At 38.1% G+C, this 20,414-nt stretch overlaps 1 protein-coding gene and 1 pseudogene across 2 annotated transcripts in view; one reads left to right on the forward strand and one right to left on the reverse strand.

The window, feature by feature from the left end:
* The window catches only part of SPAG16 (sperm associated antigen 16), a 1,016,770-nt gene that overhangs the window by 267,158 nt on the left and 729,198 nt on the right, over window positions 1-20,414 (forward strand). The gene's annotated exons all lie outside the window — the stretch shown is intronic.
* LOC122227947 lies at window positions 299-19,436 on the reverse strand (annotated as a pseudogene).

The raw sequence follows: 20,414 nt of genomic DNA on the forward strand, positions 1-20,414 counted from the left end.
AATCTATGCCCATCAACTTTAATTTTGTTTTCTGTGTGTGTGTGTGTGTGTGTGTGTGTGTGTGAATGAGTGATAAGAGGGGAATAAGGAGGTGAGGTTCACAACTATGGTAGATACTGTGCTTTTATTTTTTTATTTTATTTTTTTCAGAGCTTTTATATTTTTTATTCTTCATTTAACTTTTAAAACACTATATAGTTGAATATTAAAACAAAAATAGTAGCAAGTAGTGAACTATGATTATAGTCCTTCACTCATTCACTACTGCATGTACCAGCAATGTTAGTCACTGGCCCCATTAAGAGGTCTGACCAACCCGAGGGTGATGTTCATCATCCTCATATGCTTCTCCGTTGTAATGGCACAGTCTTTCCTGATTTGGATCAAAGTTCACCAGTTCTACCTGGTCCATTTCATCAGTCTCTTCTACTTCCTTCCTCTCAGGTAGGAGTTTTTCCAGCAAAGAGAGTTTATTAGGAGAGAGAAAGCCATTCTCAGGAAAGTTTACCTTAAATTCTATGACTAGGCAACCCTTTTCATATGGTCTATGATAAATTGGCATGCCTTTATTCAGCACCCACTTGATATCTCCATGCTTGACAATCTGACCTGGATGAGAGGTAATGACAATGGTTCTGTTGTTAAGAGTAGATACTGGCTTTTGAAAGCCACACAGTGCTTCAACCAGCTGTATGTCCATACACATGAAAAGATCCTCTCCTCGCCTGGTAAAAACAACATGGTCCTTCTGATCTAAAACAACGATAATATCTCCTGGTTCCAGTCCAGGTTCTTGGTCTCCTTCACCAAGGAATGTTATCTTCTGGCCATCTTTCATGCCTTTGTCAATATGAACTTCTAGAATCTTCTTTTCTTGAACTATCTTCCTTCCACTGCAGCTTTAACATCTATCTTTAGGATTGATCCGTTCCCCATGGCCATGGCACTCCATGCACACAGATTGAATTTGCTGAACCATTCCAGGTCCTATCTGATGAATTCTTATTTGCATTCCAGTACCTCTGCAATTGGGACAACATTCTACCGCTCCTTTCTTACCACCTCGGCCTTCACATTTGTTGCAAATCACATTCTTTTGCAGAGCTAGTTTTCTTGTTGCACCATTATATAAATCTTCTAAGGTTACAGAGAACTGATGCACAACATTTTTACCTCTCCTTTCTCTCTGCATCCTTCTTCCTCCCCTCAAAAACATATCAAAGATGTCCATGAGGGGAGCCAAAACCACCACCTTCTCCACTTTCTTTAATTGCCTGTTCTCCTCCTTTGTCATACAATTACCTTTTCTTCACATCAGATAGCACTTCAAAAGCTTGAGAAATCTGTTTAAACTTCTCTCCTTCATTTGGATTCTTGTCAGGGTGGTACTTCAAAGCCAATTTCCTGTAAGCCTTTTTCAATTCTTCCTGGGTGGCATTGGGTTTGACCCACAAAACATCACAGTAAGTAGTTTCTTTCACTGTTTTCTACAGCTGGTGAAGGGGCTGAGGCCGGTGTGGGGGAGCAGAAGGAGCGCATTGCTGGGCGCAGCTCCCCCGGCAGCTGCTCCTCCGCTTTTCACCAAGCGTTTTGGAAAGTTCCCGATACTGTGCTTTTAAAGAGAAAATAAAACCTACTATAAATAAAGCAGGCAATTTTTTATTTTCATTTTTTATTTTTTTAGAAAGATTTATTTGTTTTTGAGAGAGAAAGTGGGGAAGGAGCAGAGAGAGAGAGAAAGGAAGAAGAAGAAGAAGAAGAAGAAGAAGAAGAAGAAGAAGAAGAAGAAGAAGGAGAAGGAGAAGAAGAATATCCAAAGTGGGCTCTGTGCTGACAGCAGCAAGCTCCATGTGGGGCTTAAACCTATGAGCCATGATTTCATGACCTGAGTCGAAATCTGATGCTCGCTCACTGAACCGACTGAGCCACCCAAGTGCCTCAGGCAGGCAGTTTTTTTAAAAGAACAGCTCTTTACAAAACTTATGTATTTTGCCACTTTGCAGAAGTGATAATAAAACTGATTATTCATTGATCCCAGAGGATTGGCTACAGCAAAAATCAAGGAAGAGCATGAACAGTTTCCAGTGAGTTCATACATTCTGAAAATTAAGGCCAGGAAAACCCCAGACCCTTAGAAGCCTCCCAGGAGCCTTTTGCAACTATCAGCTTAATTTTATACATTTGTTATAAATTACTGGAACAATGATTTATATTTACTATTCTAATACTTTCCCTTGCCTTTTAAATTCACTTTCCTTTAGAGACATAGTCATCTCTTTGACTCCACACTTATAAATTGTGCATATGCCAATTCTTCTGTACTGCTGTTGCCATCTTAGTTTTCAAGGCTTTTGTTTTCTTCCCTGGGTATTTTTAGTGCATCCCTCTTTGTTTCCCTATATGTGTGTCCTTTTAAATTTATTGTGAATACTACGTCTTCTAGTTGCTAGTTCAGTTTTCTCACATACTAGAGTGATTAACCAGTCCCTCTCTTAGACTCCTCAGTGGCAATCTCTTGAATCCCAGATCTCACTGAATATCTTTCCAAGTCCTCCAGTCAAATTCAGATTATGTTACCTCTCCTATCATTTAGGGCCCTGTCCTCTCAGGACATTTTTCTGCCCATCCCTACTACAGCAGCCCCCCCCCCATTTCCTTTTCCATCCAAACTGTCACATGGTTCTCATCATTAAAAGTGTAGATTGATTCCTATTTTCTCTCAGACTTTTCAGACTAAAAAACTGAATGTTGCTTTTTAAACCAGCTTTTAATGATAGTAGTGATGGTTGTATTCTGGAGGTATGCGTGCATGTGTATTTTTATTCGTAGCCTTTCAGGTTCCAATTCTCTAAATAAAATGTACTCTGCCTATTCAAAGTCCATTCAGTATAACTACCAAAGGCACAGAAAAGCAGTTCCCAATTAAGATATAGTCACGTCATGTCATGGTTGCCAAGGCTCTTGGCTGGGACTCCCAACTAGCTTCTCTGTCATATCTCAGTGTTGTAATTGTGACCAGTTTTATTTAAATATTCCTGCCACTTTTAATTCAAAGTGTATTGACTGGTTTGTTTTGGCTTCCTTTTTTTTCCTATTTTAATCACAACATGCTTAAATATTTTACTTTCAAGTATATTTTTGGTTGGGATAAAACAGTCAAGGACATTAAGCTGAAAATCAATGAGCATATATTAATAGTATGTCTTTTACTATATGATTTTATATTCAGGAATCTGTTCTAATGCTATACAACTTGAAAAATAAATGTAATGGTTATTACATTGAAGAACAAAAAAAGCTTAAATATCTTGATAAGCTATGTTAGATACAGTGTAAAGGATTTCAATCCATTTTTATGGCTTTGTTTGGCTTAAATGGAGTGTTTAGTTAATAATACTATGAATTATGTCTTCTATTTTATTTACTTCACAGATAGCTACATCATCCACCCTATTTTTTAGAAAATTTGCTATGTAATCTACTAATAGAATTCCCACAAGAAATAGACTTTTCTACCGTGAAACACATTTTCGTAATTCACATATATCCTATTATTACATTAGGTAATGATATGTGGTAACCTATGCAAGTATATAAATGACTAAAAATGTAGAGATCTTTTGTTTCATATTCTTAACATTTTACCATTTTGCAGTGGAAACCAGGGATATCTTTTTCTTTTCTTTTTTTTTTCTTTCTGTATTTAAAAGCAAGCTTCCCTTCTTTGGTTCACAGAAAGCTAGCCATTTTTAATACAGCTTTTTAGGATATTCTCCACAATCAATATTTTGTATAGGTGGACACTGAAAGCAATGAAGCAATAGCTTGATGATATAATCATGACAGTAGTAATAAAAGTTGCATTACTTTATATATATGTACAATGGCATTTGTTTATTGATCTCAAAATTGTGTCTGTGCTTATAGATTATACATTCATATGTGTTAAATACCTACAGTAACATTAGAGTGAGGGTTTAAAGCAATTGGTGAGTTTTTTCATCTGAACTGTTATGCGTCCGTCTTTAGTTTAAATGTGCCAATCATCTTTATTTTTTAATTAACAAACATGTATTAATTAACTAGCAGTTGTTTCAATAATGTTCAGAGAGGAAATCTCAAGATTAATACATTTTTCACATAAGATATAAACATCTAAAATTTTAAGTGCCTGATTGGAATTTTTCTTTCCTCCCCCTCTTAGAATTATATCCACTCTTAACTTCTTGATTTTCTGATGTTTATCTTCAGCCAGGATACCTCCTCTGAACTTCAACTTCTTACTTTACATCTTTAAAAGACATTTCAAACTTGCTATGGCAGATATAAGCCCCTGACCTACTTCTTTCCTATTTCATTTAGTTTCCTAACTCCTTTTGCCCAGGTATTTTATTCAAAAATCTCAGAAATCTTGAGTCCTCTCGTTCTTCCATGATGAATATTTTATTAGGGAAACCTATTGGTCTTCCTTCAGACTATATGCAGTATCTGACCACTCCTCTCCATCTCCACTTATACTTCAAGCCAACACTGCATATCACTGATTAAAATAGCCTCCTAACTAGTCTCTCTGTTTATGCCTTTGTTCCCCTTCAAACTCAGCCAAGTCTATCCTCAAAAGAGTAGCCAAAGCAATCCCATTAAAATATAGTCAGATCTTACCTTTATGCTCACAAAACCCATTGGCTCTTTATTTAACTTAAAACAAAGGTTATTAAAGTCCTTAATAACCAACAAACTCTTACGTGATTAAGAGCCCTGTTAACTCTCTAACTTCATCTCATGATACTCTACTCCTTGTTCACTCTACCCCAGGAATAACTGGTCTTCTTAGAATAGACCAGATAATTTCTTCATCAGGGCCTTTGCAATTGCCAATCTGCTGCCTAGAATAATATTCTCTCAAAAGTCTATATTGTTTTTTCCTTTGCCTACTTTAAAAAAAATTTTTAATGTTTATTTATTTTTGAGACAGAGAGAGACAGAGCATGAATGGGGGAGGGGCAGAGAGAAAGGGAGACACAGAATCGGAAGCAGGCTCCAGGCTCTGAGCCATCAGCCCAGAGCCTGACACAGGGCTCGAACTCATGAACCGTGAGATCGTGACCTGAGCTGAAGTCGGACGTTCAACCGACTGAGCCACCCAGGCGCCCCTCCTTTGCCTACTTTAGATCTTATCCATATGATAGCTTCTTAATGAGAAGCTTTCTTGTCAAAAAGAAAAGAAAGAAGAAAGAAGAAAGAAGCCTTTCTTGTCAAAATATTATAAACGTTCTCTGGTACCTCTTATCTACTTTCTCTGGTTTTGTCTTCTCCTTCACACTATTTCTCTTGAAGTTTTTATTCTCTGCCTCTCTTCTAGAATACATTTTTTAATGGAGGCCAGGATATTTTTCCTTTTTATTTCCCCTGCTATTCCATAGTATTTGATACATAATAGATGCTCAATAATATCTGGTTGATGCATGAATAACTTTTCCTATTCTTCCCCCTATAGGGAAGAAAATTGGAATAGAGTGTGAGAGAGGATTGCTTAGTATAAGCTAAGAATGTAAGCATTCATCTCAAGATTCTAAACAGATGCTCTGAGTTATGGTGATTCCTACCTTTCAATCTCTTTTTGACACAGTGTGGTCAAGAAACAAGAGATCCTCTAGCTTTGAAAACAGAATAACAACCCACTTTAAGTCCCATTCTTGTGTTTTGTTGGAAGAATATTCTGAATGCCAGGTATGGTAAATAGTGTCCTCCAAAACAACTTACTCATTGAAATCTTTTTGGGTAGAGGTGAGGGGAATAGGGATTAGATCTGTTTGCTAGCATGAAATTATCAGTATTCTTAGTATTCACTAGAATTTTAAATGCCCTGCAGTGGTTGATTACATTCTCATACTACCTGGACTTGTATAACAAATTACAGTGTGAGGGATGCAAAGATCATAATGAGATACATGAAATATCTTTTCCTTTTCCCATCTTATCCTGAACCAGAAGACAATCAATGATGGGAATCAATAGGCTTCAGTCAATCTGAAGAAAAAGAGGAGGAGCAATTGACTTAAAATTCTTCTCAGTTAAACCTTTCATGCCTAGCCTATTGCAGATATCTGGCCCTTTCTGTCTTCAGTCCTCTGGAGGCATCAGAGAATGAATACCCATCACAACAGCCCTGTCACTTTCTTTGAAAACAGAATGCCTGAATCTTGAACTCACAGTATGCACTCTGTTCATCTGCTTGATCACGAAGGTTGGGAACAATCCCATGTATGTCATTACATAAATTTGACATTTATATTTGAAAAGGTTTACTCTTCTATTAATTCATCTATAAAACTCCCTTATTATGATTTCATAAGACATTATGGGGCATTAGGGTATAAAGATTGGTTAATATTGCACAGTCAGTGCATACTTTATGCTTATAGCAAAGAGAATTTATGATTGAAATTATGTTAGAAAACACCAAGTTTTGCAGTTAGTTTCATAACATTTTACCCAATTATGGAGTAGAGGGTGGGGCAGAAAAATCAATGTTTTCTTTGAACTTCTCAGTTGTTGATGACTATGCTAAGTTGCTTTTTACATTTACATTTATTTTATTTTATTTTATGTTATGTTATTTTATTTTATTATTTTATTTTAATTTACATACAAATTAGTTAGCATATAGTGCAACAATGATTTCAGGAGTAAATTCCTTAGTGCCCCTTACCCATTTAGCCCATCCCCCCTCACACACCCCCTCCGGTAACCCTCTATTTGTCCTCCATATTTGTGAGTCTCTTATGTTTTTTCCGCCTCCCTGTTTTTATATTATTTTTGTTCCCTACCCTTATGTTCATCTGTTTTGTCTCTTAAAGTCCTCATATGAGTGAAGTCATATGATTTTTGTCTTTCTCTAATTTTGCTTAGCATAATACCCTCTAGTTACATTGTGTGTGTGTGTGCATATATATATATATATATATATATATACACACACATATATATATACATATACATATATATACATATATATATATATATCACATTTTCTTTATACATTCATCCATCTCTATGGACATTTGGGCTCTTTCCATACTTTGGCTATTGTTGATAGTGCTGCTATAAACATGGGGGTACATGTGACCCTTTGAAACAGCACACTTGTATCCCTTGGATAAATCCCTAGTAGTGCAATTGCTGGGTTGTAGGGTAGTTCTATTTTTAGTTTTTTGAAGAACCTCGATACTGTTTTCCAGAGTGGCTGCACCAGCTTGCATTGCCACCAACAATACTAAAGAGATCCTCTTTCTCCTAATCCTCGCCAACATCTGTTGTTGCCTGAGTTGTTAATTTAAGCCATTCTGACTGGTGTGAGGTGGTATCTCCTTGTGGTTTTGATTTGTATTTCCCTGATGATGAGTGATGTTGGGCATTTTTTCATGTGTCGGTTGGCCATCTGAATGTCTTCTTTGGAGAAGTGTCTATTCATGTCTTTTGCCCATTTCTTCACTGGATTATTTTTTTTGGGGGGGGGTGTTGAATTTGATAAGTTCTTTATAGATTTTGGATACGAACCCTTTATCTGATAAGTCATTTGCAAATATCTTCTCCCATTCTGTTGGTTGCCTTTTAGTTTTGCTGATTGTTTCCTTTGCTGTGCAGAAGCTTTTTATTTTGATGAGATCCCAGTAGTTCATTTTTGCTTTTGTTTCCCTTGCCTCAGGAGAAGTGTTGAGTAAGAAGTTGCTGTGGCCAAGATCAAAGAGGTTTTTGCCTGCTTTCTCCTCAAGCATTTTGATGGCTTCCTGTCTTACATTGAGGTCTTTCATCCATTTTGAGTTTATTTTTGTGTATGGTGTAAGAAAGTGGTCCAGGTTCATTTTTCTGCATGTTGCTGTCCAGTTTTCCCAGCACCACTTGCTGAAGAGACTGTCTTTATTCCATTGGTTATTATTTCATGCTTTGTCAAAGATTAGTTGGCCATACATTTGTGGGTCCATTTCTGCGTTCTCTATTCTGTTCCGTTGATCTGAGTGTCTGTTCTTGTGCCAGTAACATACTGTCTTGATGATTACAGCTTTGAGGTATAGCTTGAAGTCTGGGATTGTGATGCCTCCTGCTTTGGTTTTCTTTTTCAAGATTGCTTTGGCTATTTGGGGTCTTTTCTGGTTCCATACAAATTTTAGGAATATTTGTTCTAGCTCTGTGAAGAATGCTGGTGTTATTTTGATAGGGATTGCATTGAATATGTAGATTGCTTTGAGTAGTGTCAACATTTTAACAGTATTTGTTCTTCCTATCCAGGAGTATGGAATCTTTTTTCAATTTTGTGTCTTCTTCAATTTCTTTAATAAGCTTTCTACAGTTTTCAGTGTCCAGATTTTTCACTTCTTTAGTTAGATTTATTCCTAGGTATTTTATGGTTTTTGGTGCAACTATAAATGGGATTGATTCCTTGATTTCTCTTTATGTTGCTTCATTGCTGGTGTATAGGAATGCAACCTATTTCTGTGCGTTGATTTTATATCCTGCAACTTTGCTGAATTCGTGAATCAGTTCTAGCAGTTTTTTGGTGGAATATTTAGGGTTTTCCAAATAGAGCATCATGTCATTTGCGAAGAGTGAAAGTTTTACCTCTTCCTGGCCGATTTGATGCCTTTTATTTCTTTGTGTTGTCTGATTGCTGAGGCTAAGACTTCCAATACTGTGTTAAATAACAGTGGCAAGAGTGGACATCCCTGTCTTGTTCCTGACCTTAGGGGGAAAGCTCTCAGTTTTTCCCCATTGAGGATGATATTAGCATTGGGTCATTCATATATGGCTTTTATGATCTCAAGGTATACTGCTTCTATCCCTACTTTCTTGATGGTTTTTATCAAGAAAGGATGCTGTATTTTGTTGAATGCTTTCTCTGCATCTAATGAGAGGATCATATGGTTCTTGCCCTTTCTTTTATTGATGTGATGAATCACGTTAATTGTTCTGCGGCTATTGAACCAGCCCTGCATCTCAGGTATAAATCCCACTTGGTTATGGTGAATAATTTTTTTAATGTATTGTAGGATCCAGTTGGCTAATATCTTGTTGAGAATTTTTGCATCCATGTTCATCAGGAAAATTGGTCTATAGTTTTCCTTTTTAGTGGGGTCTCTGGTTTTGGAATCAAGGTCATGCTGGCTTCATAGAAAGAGTTTAGAAGTTTTCCTTCCATTTCTATTTTTTGGAACAGCTTTAAGAGAATAGGTGTTAACTCTTCCTTAAATTTTTGGTAGAATTCCCCTGGAAATCCATCTGGCCCTGGACTCTTGTTTTTTGGCAGATTTTTGATAACTAATTTGATATCCTTACAGGTTATGGGTCTGTTCAAATTTTCTATTTCTTCTTGTTTAAGTTTTGGTAGTGTAAATGTTTCTAGGAATTTGCCCACTTATTCCAGATTGCTCATTTTATTGGCATATAATTGCTCGTAATAGTCTCTTATTATTGTTTTTATTTCTGCTGTGTTGGTTGGTTGTGATCATTCTTCTTTCATTCTTGATTTTACTAATTTGGGTCCTTTCCTTTTTGTTTTTGATCAAACTGTCACTGGCTAGTGGTTTATCAGTTTTGTTTATTCTTTCAAAGAACCAGCTTCTGGTTTCACTGATCTGTTCTACTATTTTTTTTTGTTTCGATAGCATTAATTTCTGCTACAATCTTTATTATTTCCTGTCTATTGCTGGTTTGGGGTTTTATTTGCTGTTCCTTTTCCAGCTCTTTAAGGCATAAGGTTAGGTTGTGTATCTGAGATCTTTCTTCCTTCTTTAGGAAGGCCTGGATTGCTATATACTTCCTCTTATGACCACCTTTGCTGCATCCCAGAGGTTTTGGGTTGTGGTGTTACCATTTTCATGGGCTTCCATATACTTTTTAATTTCCTCTTTAACTTCTTGGTTAGTCCACTCATTCTTTAGGAGGATGTTCTTCAGTCTCCAAATATTTGTTACCTTTCCAAATTTTTTCTTGTGGTTGATTTTGAGTTTCATAGCATTGTGGTCTGAAAATATGCACAGTATGATCTCGGTCTTTTTGTACTTGTTGAAGGTTTATTTCTGTTGCAGTATGTGATCTATTCTGGAGAGCATTTCATGTGCACTGGAGAAGAATGTGTATTCTTCTGCTTTAGGATGAAATGTTCTGAATATATCTGTTAAGTCCATCTAGTCCAGTGTGTCATTCAAAGTCATTGTTTCCTTGTTGATTTTTTGATTAGATGATCTGTCCATTGCTATGAGTGGGGTGCTGAAGTCTTCTACCATTATGGTATTACTATCAATGAGTTCCTTTATGTTTGTGATTAATTGATTTATATATTTGTGTGCTTTCACATTTGGTGCAATAAATTTTTACGATTATTAGGTCTTCTTGGTGGATAGACCCCTTAATTATGATTTAATGCCCTTCTTCATCTCCTGATAGTCTTTATTTTACTTTATTTTATTTTATTTTATTATTTTTTTAAAGTTTACTTTATTTTATTTTATTTTTTTCAATATATGAAATTTATTGTCAAATTGGTTTCCAAACAACACCCAGTGCTCATCCAAAAAGATGCCCTCCTCAATACCCATCACCCACCCTCCCCACCCTCCCATCCCCCATCAACCCTCAGTTTGTTCTCAGTTTTTAAGAGTCTCTTATGCTTTGGCTCTCTCCCTCTCTAACCTCTTTTTTTTTCCTTCCCCACCCCCATGAATTTCTGTTAGTTTCTCAGGATCCACATAAGAGTGAAAACATATGGTATCTGTCTGTCTGTATGGCTTATTTCACTTAGCATAACACTCTCCAGTTCCATCCATGTTGCTACAAAGGGCCATATTTCATTCTTTCTCATTGCCACGTAGTACTCCGTTGTGTATATACACCACAATTTCTTTATCCATTCATCACTTGATGGACATTTAGGCTCTTTCCACAATTTAGCTATTGTTGAGAGTGCTGCTATGAACATTGGGGTACAAGTGCCCCTATGCATCAGTACTCGTGTATCCCTTGGGTAAATTCCTAGCAGTGCTATTGCTGGGTCATAGGGTAGGTCTATTTTTAATTTTCTGAGGAACCTCCACACTGCTTTCCAGAGCGGCTGCACCAATTTGCATTCCCACCAACAGTGCAAGAGGGTTCCTGTTTCTCCACATCGTCTCCAGCATCTAGAGTCTCCTGATTTGTTCATTTTGGCTACTCTGACTGGCGTGAGGTGATATCTGAGTGTGGTTTTGATTTGTATTTTCCTGATAAGGAGCGACGTTGAACATCTTTTCATGTGCCTGTTGGCCATCCGGATGTCTTCTTTAGAGAAGTGTCTATTCATGTTTTCTGCCCATTTCTTCACTGGATTATTTGTTTTTCAGGTGTGGAGTTTGTTTATAGATTTTGGATACTAGCCCTCTGTCCGATATGTCATTTGCAAATATCTTTTCCCATTCCGTTGGTTGCCTTTTAGTTTTGTTGGTTGTTTCCTTTGCTGTGCAGAAGCTTTTTATCTTCATAAGGTCCCAGTAGTTCATTTTTGCTTTTAATTCCCTTGCCTTTGGGGATGTGTCGAGTAAGAGATTGCTATGGCTGAGGTCAGAGAGGTCTTTTCCTGCATTCTCCTCTAGGATTTTGATGGTTTCCTGTCTCACATTCAGGTCCTTTATCCATTTTGAGTTTACTTTTGTGAATGGTGTGAGAAAGTGGTCTAGTTTCAACCTTCTGCATGTTGCTGTCCAGTTCTCCCAGCACCATTTGTTAAAGAGACTGTCTTTTTCCATTGGATATTCTTTCCTGCTTTGTCAAAGATGAGGTGGCCATACATTTGTGGGTCTAGTTCTGGGGTTTCTACTCTATTCCATTGGTCTATGTGTCTGTTTTTGTACCAATACATGCTGTCTTGATGATTACAGCTTTGTAGTAGAGGCTAAAGTCTGGGATTGTGATGCCTCCTGCTTTGGTCTTCTTCAAAATTACTTTGGCTATTTGGGGCCTTTTGTGGTTCCATGTGAATTTTAGGATTGCTTGTTCTAGCTTCGAGAAGAATGCTGGTGCAATTTTGATTGGGATTGCATTGAATGTGTAGATAGCTTTGGTACTATTGACATTTGACAATATTTATTCTTCCGATCCATGAGCATGGAATGTTTTTCCATTTCTTTATATCTTCTTCAATTTCCTTCGTAAGCTTTCTATAGTTTTCAGCATACAGATCTTGTACATCTTTGGTTAGATTTATTCCTAAGAATTTTATGCTTCTTGTTGCAATTGTGAATGGGATCAGTTTCTTTATTTGTCTTTCTGTTGCTTCATTGTTAGTGTATAAGAATGCAACTGATTTCTGTACATTGATTTTGTATCCTGCGACTTTGCTGAATTCATGTATCAGTTCTAGCAGACTTGGTGGAGTCTATCGGGTTCTCCATGTATAATATCATGTCATCTGCAAAAAGTGAAAGCTTGACTTCATCTTTTCCAATTTTGATGTCTTTGATTTCCTTTTGTTGTCTGATTGCTGATGCTAGAACTTCCAACACTATGTTAAACAACAGCGGTGAGAGTGGACATCCCTGTCATGTTCCTGATCTCAGGGGGAAAGCTCTCAGTTTTTCCCCATTGAGGATGATGTTAGCTGTGGGTTTTTCATAAATGGCTTTTATAATGTTTAAGTATGTTCCTTCTATCCTGACTTTCTCAAGGGTTTTTATTAAGAAAGGATGCTGAATTTTGTCAAATGCCTTTTTTGTATCGATTGATAGGATCATATGGTTCTTATCTTTTCTTTTATTAAGGTGATGTATCACATTGATTGATTTGTGAATGTTGAACCAGCCCTGCATCCCAGGAATGAATCCCACTTGATCATGGTGAATAATTCTTTTTATATGCTGTTGAATTCGATTTGCTAGTATGTTATTGAGAATTTTTTCATCCATATTCATCAGAGATATTGGCCTGTAGTTCTCTTTTTTTACTGGGTCTCTGTCTGGTTTAGGAATCAAAGTAATACTGGCTTCATAGAATGAGTCTGGAAGTTTTCCTTCCCTTTCTATTTCTTGGAATAGCTTGAGAAGGATAGGTATTATCTCTGCTTTAAACGTCTGGTAGAACTCCCCTGGGAAGCCATCTGGTCCTGGACTCTTATTTGTTGGGAGACTTTTGATAACTGATTCAGTTTCTTCGCTGGTTATGGGTCTGTTCAAGCTTTCTATTTCCTCCTGATTGAGTTTTGGAAGTGTGTGGATGTTTAGGAATTTATCCATTTCTTCCAGGTTGTCCAGTTTGTTGGCATATAATTTTTCATAGTATTCCCTGGTAATTGCTTGTATATCTGAGGGATTGGTTGTAATAATTCCATTTTCATTCATGATTTTACCTATTTGGGTCATCTCCCTTTTTTTTTGAGAAGGCTGGCTAGAGGTTTATCAATTTTGTTTATTTTTTCAAAAAAACCAGCTCTTGGTTTCATTGATCTGCTCTACAGTTTTTTTAAGATTCTATATGTTTTTTCTCTGCTCTGATCTTTATTATTTCTCTTCTTCTGCTGGGTTTAGGGTGTCTTTGCTGTTCTGTTTCTATTTCCTTTAGGTGTGCTGCTAGATTTTGTATTTGGGATTTTTCTTGTTTCTGGAGATAGGCCTGGATTGTGATGTATTTTCCTCTCAGGACTGCCTTCGCTGCATCCCAAAGCGTTTAGATTGTTGTATTTTAATTTTCCTTTATTTCCATATATTTTTTAATTTCTTCTCTAATTGCCTGGTTTACTCATTCATTCTTTAGTAGGGTGTTCTTTAACCTCCATGCTTTTGGAGGTTTTCCAGGCTTTTCCCTGTGGTTGATTTCAAGCTTCATAGCATTGTGGTCTGAAAGTATGCATGGTATGATCTCAATTCTTGTATACTTATGAAGGGCTGTTTTGTGACCTAGTATGTGATCTATCTTTGAGAAAGTTCCATGTGCACTCGAGAAGAAAGTATATTCTGTTGCTTTGGGATGCAGAATTCTAACTATATCTGTCAAGTCCATCTGATCCAATGTATCATTCAGGGCCCTTGTTTCTTTATTGACCGTGTGTCTAGATGATCTATCCATTTCTGTAAGTGGAATGTTAAAGTCCCCTGCAACTACCACATTCTTATCAATAAGGTTGCTTATGTTTGCGAGTAATTGTTTTATATATTTGGGGGCTCCGGTATTCAGCACATAGACATTTATAACTATTAGCTCTTCCTGATGGATAGACCCTGTAATTATTATATAATGCCCTTCTTCATCTCTTGTTACAGCCTTTAATTTAAAGTCTAGTTTGTCTGATATAAGTATGGCTACTCCAGCTTTGTTTTGACTTCCAGTAGCATGATAAATAGTTCTCCATCCCCTCACTTTCAATCTGAAGGTGTCCTGAGGTCTAAAATGAGTCTCTTGTAGACAGCAAATAGATGGGTCTTGTTTTTTTATCCATTCTGATACCCTATGTCTTTTGGTTGGCGCATTTAGTCCATTTACGTTCAGTGTTATTATAGAAAGATACGGGTTTAGAGTCATTGTGATGTCCATAGGTTTCATGCTTGTAGCAATTTGTCTGGTACTTTGTTTCACAGGATCCCCCTTAGGATGTCTTGTAGGGCTGTTTAGTGGTGACGAATTCCTTCAGTTTTTGTTTGTTTGGGAAGACCTTTATCTCTCCTTCTATTCTGAATGACAGACAGCTGGATAAAAGATTATCAGCTGCATATTTTCTGTTCATCACATTGAAGATTTCCTGCCATTCCTTTCTGACCTGCCAAGTTTCAGTAGAGAGATCCGTCACAAGTCTTATCGGTCTCCCTTTATATGTTAGAGCGTGTTTATCCCTTGCTGCTTTCAGAATTTTCTCTTTATTCTTGTATTTTGCCAGTTTCACGTGATATGTCATGCAGAAGATCAATTCAAGTTACGTCTGAAGGGAGTTCTCTGTGCCTCTTGGATTTCAATGCCTTTTTCCTTCCCCAGATCATGGAATTTCTCAGCTATGATTTCTTCAAGTATACCTTGAGCACCTTTCCCTCTCTCTTCCTCCTCTGGAATACCAATTATGCGTAGATTATTTCTCTTTAGTGCATCACTTAGTTCTCTAATTTTCCCCTCATACTCCTGGATTTTTTTGTCTCTCTTTTTCTCAGCTTCCTCTTTTTCCATGATTTTATCTTCTAGTTCACCTTTTCTCTCCTCTGCCTCTTCAATTCGAGCTGTGGTCATCTCCATTTTATTTTGCAGCTCATTTATACATTTTCTAGCTCCTCCTGGCTGTTCCTTAGTCCCTTGATCTCTGTAGCAATAGATTCTCTGCTGTCCTTTATACTGTTTTCAAGCCCAGCGATTAATTTTATGACTATTATTCTAAATTCACTTTCTGTTATATTGTTTAAATCATTTTTTGATCAGTTCATTAGCTGTCATTATTTCCTGGAGGTTTTTTTGAGGGGATTTCTTCCGTTTCGTCATTTTCGATAGTTCCTGGAGTGGTGAGGAACTTCAGGGCACTTCCCCTTGTGCTGTCTTGAATAACTTGTGTTGGTGGGCGGGGCCGCAGTCAGACCTGATGTCTGCCCCCAGCCCACTGCTGGGTCCACAGTCAGACTGTTGTGTGCCTTCTCTTTCCCTCTCCTAGGGGTGGGATTCACTGTGGGGTGGTGTGGCCCGTCTGGGCTACTTGCACACTGCCAGGCTTTTGGTGCTGGAGATCTGGCGTATTAGCTGGGGTGGATCAGCAAGGTGCACATGGGCAGAAGGGGTAGGCTCAGCTCACTTATCCTTCAGTGATCCACTTCAGAGGGGCCCTGCGGCACCGGGAGGGAGTCAGACCTACCGCCAGAGGGATGGATCCGCAGAAGCACAGCGTTGGGTGTTTGTGCAGTGCAAGCAAGTTCCCTGGCAGGAACTGGTTCCCTTTGGGATTTTGGCTGGGGGATGGGCGAGGGAGATGGTGCTGGTGAGTTGCCTTTGTACCCCACCAAGCTGAGCTCTGTTGTCCGGGGCTCAACAACTCTCCCTCCCGTTGTCCTCCAGCCCTCCCGTTCTCCGAGCAGATCTGTTAGCTTATAACCTTCCAGATGTTAAGTCCCACTTGCTGTCCAAACATACTCCGTCTGGCCCCTCCGCTTTTGCAAGCCAGACTCGGGGCCTCTGTTTGGCTGGCAGGCTGCCCCTCCGCCCCGGCTCCCCCCCGCCAGTCCGTGTAGGGCGCACCACCTCTTCGCCCTTCCTACCCTCTTCCGTGGGCCTCTCGTCTGTGCTTGGTTCCAGAGAATCCGTTGTGCTAGTCTTCTGGCAGTGTTCTGGGTTATTTAGGCAGGTGTAGGTGGAATCCAAGTGATCAGCAGGACGCGGTGAGCCCAGCGTCCTCCTAAGCCGCCATCTTCCCCTCTTCTCCGATACAGTCTTTATTTTAAAGTCTAGATTGTCTGATATAATTATGGCTACTCCAGCTTTCTTTTGTTGACCATTAGTATGATAGATGGTTCTCCATCCCCTTACTTTCAATTTGAAGGTGTCTTTAGGTCTGAAGTGGGTCTCTTGTAAACAGCATGTAGATGGATCTTGTTTTCTTATCCATTCTGTTACCCTATGTCTTTTGATTGGAGCACTGAGTTCATTGACCTTTAGAGTGAGTGGTGAAGTATATGAATTTATTGCCATTATGTGGCTTGTAGAGTTGGAGTTTCTGGTGGTGTTCTCTGGTCCTTTCTAATCTTTGTTGCTTTTGGTATGTATGTATGTATGTATGTATGTATTTATGTATGTATATATGTTTTTATATTTTCATATTTTCTCCCCTCAGAGAGTCCCCTCAAAATTTCTTGCAAGGCTGTTTTAGTGGTCACAAACTCCTTTAATTTTTGTTTGTCTGGGAAACTTTTTATCTCTCCTTCTATTTTGAATGACAGTCTTGCAGGGTAAAGAATTCTTGGCTGCATATTTTTTTGATTCAGCACAGTGAGTATATCCTGCCACTCCTTTCTGGCCTGCCAAGTTTCTCTGGCTAGGTTGCTGCAAACATGATCTGTCTTCCCTTGTAGGTTAAGGACGTTTATTCCCTTGCTGCTTTCATGATTCTCTCTTTGCCTATTTGGTGAATTTGACTGTGATATGCCTTGTTTATGGTCGGTTTTTGTTGAATCTAATGGGAGTCCTCTGTGCTTCCTGGATTTTGATGTCTGTTCTTTCCCCAGGTTAGGAAACTTTTTGCTATGATTTGGTCACATAACCCTTCTACCCCTATTTCTGTTTCTTCCTCTTCTGGGACACCTATGATTCTGATGTTGTTCCTTTTTAATGAGTCACTGATCTCTCTAATTCTTAAATCATGCTCTTTTGCCTTAATCTCCCTCATTTTTTCTGCTTCGTTATTCTCCATAAGTTTATCCTCTATATCACTGATTCTCTGTTCTGCCTCATCCATCCTTGCTGCTGTGGCATCCATTCATGATTGCAGCTCAGTTATAGCATTTTTTTATTTCATCCTGACTAGTTTTTACTTCTTTCATCTCTGCAGAAAGGGATTCTGATCTATTTTTGACTCCAGCTAGTATTATTATCGAGATTCTAAATTCTGGTTCAGACATCTTGCTTGTATCTGTGTTGGTTAAGTCCCTGGCTGTCGTTTCTTACTGCTCTTTCTTTTGGGGTGAATTCCTTTGTTTCATCATTTTGAAGGGAGAAAAGGAATTGAGATAGAAAAAATTAAAATTAAAAAATATTAAAATTAAAATAATTAGACACACACACACACAAAATCAAATAAATGATGCTATATCCTAGGTGTGTTTTGGTCTGGGTGTTGAAAGTGGCTTGATAGATTAGAGAAAAAAGGGGAAAAAAGAAAAAAAAAGGTAATTGTTGGAAAATTTGAAGAAAATGAATACATTGAAGTAGACAAAAATGAAATGATGGAAGTAAACTAGAATTTGAAAAAAATTACACAAAAGTAAAAAATATAATTAAAAAAATAAATAAAAATATTTTTAATAATTATTAAAAATAAAAATGAATTTTTTCTTTCTGTATTCAAGAAAAAGAAAAGAAATGCAAAAGAGAAAAAAAAAAGCAAATCATTTGAAAATTGGAAAAAATGAATACACCGAAGTAGACTAAAATAAAATGATGGAAGTAAAATAGAATTTAAAAAACATTTACACAAAAGTAAAAAATATAGTGAAAAATGAAAAAAATATTTTTAATAAAAATTGAAAATAACGATGATTTTTTTCTCTTTCTGTATTCAAGAAAAAGAAAAGAAATGAAAAAAGAGAAAAAATTTAAAAAAGAAATTAAAAAAAGAAAGAAAATTGAATGGATGTACCTGCTAACAGACTGAAATATGACTGAAGTTACTTTATTTTCCCCTGGAAGTCAGTTCAGGAAGCACTTTATAGTCCATAAACTAAGCAGGCAGTGAGACTTCTGTTCTTGAAGGGCAAGGTTGCCCCAGTTGGGCAGGGCTTAGTGTAATGGCTCTGTTCTCCACTAGATGGTGCTGCTAGCCTGCTGGGGTGGATTGTTGTGGCACTTGTAGGTGCATATGCGCATGGGCGGAAGCGGTGAAAATGCCATCACCCAGCTATGCAGTCTGTGGTATCGGAACTCTTTTCTCCTTGATCAGCAATCCTGCACCTATCCTTTGTCTTCAGCTTTCATCCACTCCCCACTTTTACACTGTCCGTGACCAAGCCCCAGGTAGTACCTCTCTCCAGAGTTTTGTCTCAGATGTGGCTGATTTCCTGGCTCCTTACTTCTGAGGGCCTGCAGCTTTGACCCGTTCCTCCCTGCTGCGGAGGGTCTCACTGAGCAATGGCTGAATACCGGCCACACTCAAGAGAGTTCACAGGATCTTGCTGCTGCCTTTGCCCAGAGACTTCAGCCAGGTGCCAGCCCTCCCCAGAAAAAGTTCACAAGATAGTGTAGCAGCAGCGTTTCAGGGATTATGGAAAATCACAGCACACATCTGGCACCAGGCTTCACCCTTAATGGCCTTGTTCCAGCACTATTTGAATGTGGCCATTCTCTGGGGTCTGCTGGGCCCAGGTTGCCTCATAGCCTCTACCAAATGTCCTTCTAGCAGTGGAACTGCTTCTCCCCGTGTGGTTTGAGAACCTCCCACACCCCACTCTGCTCCTGGAGATTCACCCTTCCCACCAGAGCACCGCGAGTTATCAAGCTGCAGAGTTGCAGACTCTGCACTCCCTCTGTTTACAGTGTTAATGGAATTTAAACCCTCTCCTTTCTCCCTTTTTAGTTCAGTCCCTGCGGCTGTTTCCAATTTTCCACTTTCTCTCCAGCTGCTTTTGGGGAGGGGTGCTTTTCCCATATTCTCTCCACTGTCTCTGTCCTCTCTCTACATGAAAAAGCACGTCCCTGCCCTCCGCGGCTTCTCTGTCCCCAAGTTCACCTCTCCGTGCCATGTACCTGCTGAGTTCTGTGGTTCAGGTTGTGCAGATTGTTGTGTTAATCCTCAGATCAGTTTTCTAGGTGTGCAGGATGGTTTAGTGTTGGTCTGGCTGTATTTCATGGATGCGAGACACAGAAAAAACTGCCATGCTATTCCACCATCTTGACTCCCTCCACATTTACATTAATTTTTAAAATAATTCTTCAGCATTGGTATTAGAACCATTTTACTGAAGAGTAACCCAGGAGTCTCAGAGTGATTAAGTGGTTTCCTCAAGATCAAGCTGACAGTCAGACTATCATCTGCAAATATTTATTGAACACCCATGGGCACAACTATTCTTGTAAGATAATACAGACACAGTTTCAATCCTCATGATTTTCTAGGTGAGAAAAACCCATCAATAAGAATACCAAAATTGTTGTTACGAGTGAATAGTGTATTAGGATTTTTGAGATTTTGCTCATTGCTTATATAAGACAAACTTCATTTTGCAAGTGTAGACATGATACTCTAATAACTTAAATAAAATAATTGAATAATTTTAGCTAAATTAGTTATTATTACTTAACATTAGAAAACATTAGTTTGAATTGTGTAAATAGCTGCTGTTACACATTAAAGAGGATAGAACCAGACTATAGCTATAGATAATAGACTATATATTTTGTTATATGGCTTACAACATGAATGTTACTTTGTGCAATTATTACAATAATTCTGTGAAATTACTTCTTTTGCCTGTGAGGAAATCTGAGATGAGCCTGTTTAATGGGTATTCAAAGACACATGAGTGGCAGAGTGAGAATTCAAACCCACATCTTGGCTAGTGCTATTTTCTGAGCTGCAAAAGAATATGTAAACTCACCTCCAGATTCTCTGTGTGTGGAAAAAATATCCTCTAGCAAATTGTTCTGTCTAATGTTACTGCATAATTAAGCAGATTATAGGATAAATTAATGTGTTGACATAGTTAACTATTTCTTATTTA

The sequence above is a fragment of the Panthera leo genome, chromosome C1, assembly GCF_018350215.1.
Source record: "Panthera leo isolate Ple1 chromosome C1, P.leo_Ple1_pat1.1, whole genome shotgun sequence".
NCBI lineage: Eukaryota > Metazoa > Chordata > Mammalia > Carnivora > Felidae > Panthera > Panthera leo.